General features: G+C 42.2%; 1 pseudogene; it reads right to left on the reverse strand.

The window, feature by feature from the left end:
• Positions 1 to 3,247: 3,247 nt before the first annotated feature.
• Positions 3,248 to 3,864, reverse strand: LOC116100478 (annotated as a pseudogene).
• Positions 3,865 to 4,147: the final 283 nt, after the last annotated feature.

A 4,147-nucleotide genomic window follows, 5' to 3' on the forward strand; every position in this document is an offset into this window, starting at 1 on the left:
CCAAACAACACCTCCACTGTGAGACCAAGTATTCAAACCCATAAGCCTATGGGGAACATTTTCATTCAAATCACCACATATAGTCTGTGTTGATGTCCTTTCTTAATCCAATATCTGAATCTTTCTTTCCTCCCATGCTACTTCCTCTAGGGAGTCTGCCAGTACCTTCCATCTGGAAGTCGCTACATCATTCCTAGGATTCTCACAGCCTGTTTCTTTGTCATCCTGTCTTGTTTGTTTGTTTTGTTTGTTTTCTGTATTGAAATGCTATGGATTGAATGTGCCCCTCTCCAGTTCTTATGTTGAGCTAGGTGTGGTGGTGAATGCTTATGATTCCATCAGTCAAGAGGCTGAGGCATTAGGATGACATCTTCAAGACCAGCTTGGACTATCTAGCAAGGTCTTATCTCAAAATACCAATGGCTGAAGATATAGGTCAATGGCAGAGTGCCTGCTGCTAAAGATGCCCGAGTGTCAGTGTCCAACTCAGCTCCAGGAACAGACCTGAGTGAGACAGTGAGGAAATGTAGAAAAGACAAACACAGACAGACAGAAAGCTGGGATCAGGTCATCTGAACTCAAGCAGAGAAAACAAAAACAAAAACAAAAACAAACAAACAAAAAGACAACACACTGGAAATTCAGTGTTTTTATTATACACAGTTGAACAGAGAGGTGGGGTTATGATATACAGATGAACAAGGATGCAGAATTTATGGTATATAGCTAGATCAAAGGAACAGAGTTAGTTAATCTCCTCCATAGGGGAGCAGTCTCCATGTTATAAATATCCAGACAGAAAACTATGGTTAACATGTTTTGCATATATTTTCAACCTGCAAACACGGACCAGAAGGGAAGGCTTTGCCATTTCTCTATGGGTCTGTGGCTAGGATCCTTGACATGACCATTCCTATGTCAATATCACATATTCACTTCATTAGGACTTCACACATTCAGGACTTCCTCCACTCCCTGTACCCAGGGCTCTAGGCTCTATGCCAGTACTACCCCCAAAAATGTTATTTGGAAGGAAGGCTTTGGGGAAGTGATTAGAACACAGGGGTTGAGCCCTTGTGAATATAAAGAACACCTTTTTAAGGGGCTAGAAAGACAGCTCTCTTCCCCACCATGTGAAGATGTACTGAGAAGATAGCTATCTACAGGCCAAGAAGAGGTCCCAGCAGACACTGGCTTGTTACCGCTTTGATTTTGAGAGCCCCACATTCCAAACGGAACTGCAAAAACTCAGTCCTTATTGTGCATCATTGCCTGATACCTGGCATCTGGTAGCACAGCCTGAGTGGGCTGAGGACACATGGCTATTTGAGACCATGTAAGATTCTCCCTGATTTGGGATTCCTTAAAGAAAATACTTATGCCAAGGCATTATTGTAAGAAACTTATGGTTTCAAATTCTGCTCCCTCCCTCAGGGTGTCCAGGCACAGCTGTTCAGTGAGCAGCGAAGGATGAAGAGGGAAGGAGAGTCCGGATAGGGTAGGTCAGCAGGGTCTCAGTTCAGCCGCGAATGCCAGAGGAAGGTCTTCTCTGAGGAGTTCAGTGTTAAAGCTCTTTCAGACAATATTCAGTGAAAGAGCTCTCTTAGATGATATTCAGCTTGTGCTCTTTATTTGGGGTGAACAGGGACTATATAAACCTTGGAGAGTGTGAAGGGGTTCTTTTTAGAATGAAGTTTCATTGGTTGAGGCTTAACGTTCCAGGAATATCTCATTTGCACGGGAAGGCATTCCAGGAAGTAGAACCTGTAATTTTGCTTAGGAATATGACATTCCTCAGGTAGAAGATTGGGGGGCGGGTCGGGCTCCCCAGATCAGGCAGAGACAGACATGAAGAAGCCTCACTAAGCAAAATAGTCCTCCAGTTTTCACTGAGCTCAGGAAAGCTGTCCAGACATGATAGACTACAACCTTAGCGAGGTGCAATAAAACCAAGGGAAGAGGGTTGCATCACCAGAGGTGACAGCTGCAGAAGACGACTCTGGACCCCTCTGTGGTCAGATTGCCATGTCTAAGAGTCTTGTTTTTCTCTCTTCCTTTACCCAACTGGCACTAGCACTGCTGACTTTCCTTTAAAACGGAGTCCAATTCCTTGGCCAAAAATCGGCTCCTATCTTGCTCAACTGTTTGGCAGCCTGGAGATCTGGAGGTGATCCTTAGGGTGCCCCCTCGCGTCCATCATCACACACAGCGTCTCAGGATGTTCTATTCAAAGCTGTTGGCCATGTGCAGAGGAATGCCAGCCATTGGATTCCTCCCTTCCTGCCTCATTCCTGCTTTTGTCCTGCTAATCTGGAAGCAGGCCCGGTGGCTTCTGCATTTGTGCGCTTGCACTCCTGTCCTTTACACAGATACTCAAAAGTCTGCTGTACTGAGTGGATGAGATATTTTCTTGCTGAGATCTCTGAAAGATAAGCTGATGACTTAAAATTCTAATGGAAAGGAGGAAACTGTACCCATTGTCCTTGTCATTTTTGTAATGTTCATGCTACAGCTCCCTCAGGGCTCATTTTATTAGATCAGAAGGGAGAGGAGTGGCTAGAAGGATCCTAAAAGATGTGTGGAGGAGAAATGCTGCCAGAAAAATAAAGAGAACTTTCTTATTTCTTTTCTTCTGTGTGTTTTCAGGTTTCATCTTTTAATTAACTAAGGACATCCTAAACACATCAGACACAACAGAATTCTCTTCCTTCCAGTATTAAAAAATGACATCACAAACATTTTGAAGAAGCGCTTCTACATAATGAGGATGGTGATCTTTAATTTTAAAAAAGCATCTCTAAGTGATGGTCTTGACTCAGATTATTCATAGGTACATTCAGAAATCACTTTCTGGCCATGATAAACATTGTTTTTAAGTTTTTAAAATGTCCCTAAGTACACATTAATTTTTACTGATTTAGTCTGGCCACTTTTTTCTCTCAGCCAGAAACAATAATCCTGAGTGCCTAAACAAAAATTCTGATAAAAGGAAAAATATTGGGACTGTAACAAATGTCTTAAAATTTGTCTTTAAAATGGAAAAAAAATGTCTAAAGAACACATGGAACTTTCTAAAAGTTCTTTACCAAACTACCTTGGGAGATCAATTAAAAAAATAGAACTTGATAAGCTAAAATATATTTTAGCACAGCTCCAAAAATCTTTATAAATACAGCAATTTGCAAAGATGATCCTGGATCAGAAGTGTTATTCCTTGTGTATCTGCATTTTGTGTGCATGCCCCATCTTAATTGTCCTAATTGTCTCTGTAATTTCCTCCTGAGTAGTGTTGACAGCCACTCTGGCTGCCACTATAGTCTTTAGACCACCCATATCCATATCCTCCAGGTTGACTGTCATATCTTCCACATCCATATTCCTGGTCTCCACCACCTCTAAAGTAGCTGTGACTACACCCATGGGTCCCAAAGGCACCCTCTCTGGTTCCCCTAGCAGGCTTGCCTGCATGATAGACACGGATTTTGTTTTGTTTTGTTTTGTTTTTTGTTTAGTTTTGTTTTTTCGAGACCAGGTTTCTCTGTATAACCCTGGCTGTCCTGGAAATCACTCTGTAGACCAGGCTGACCTCAAACTCAGAAATCCGCCTGCCTCTGCCTCCCAAGTTCTGGGATTAAAGGAGTGTGCCACCACCGCTGGGCTGACAGACACGGATTTGATGCCCATCTAGGGACTCTCCATTCACGGCTTTCATTGCATCTGATGCATGCTCTTGGTTTGTGAAGGTGATGAAGCCAAAATCCCGGGATCTTTGAGCCAAAGCTGCTGAAGTGGTCTTAAAGTGCCTGCTCATCAGTGTTGAAGTTGAGCTCCTCCCATGAAGACCTTCCCTTCTTCAGAAGACATAGCTGAATGCAAGTCCTGAAAATTAAAAGTCAGAAGACTGCAGAGGTGACAAGCTTGAAAGAGAACTTTCACATTTCAACAGTAAGGATATATATATATATATATATATATATATATATATATATATATATATATATATATATATATATATATATATATATATATATATATATATATATATATTGAGAGACAGGGTTTCTCTGTGTAGCCCTGGCTGTCCTGGAACTCACTCTGCAGACCAGGCTGGCCTCAAACTCAGAACTCCACCTGCCTCTGCCTCCCA

This window comes from Mastomys coucha, unplaced genomic scaffold (assembly GCF_008632895.1).
Source record: "Mastomys coucha isolate ucsf_1 unplaced genomic scaffold, UCSF_Mcou_1 pScaffold21, whole genome shotgun sequence".
NCBI lineage: Eukaryota > Metazoa > Chordata > Mammalia > Rodentia > Muridae > Mastomys > Mastomys coucha.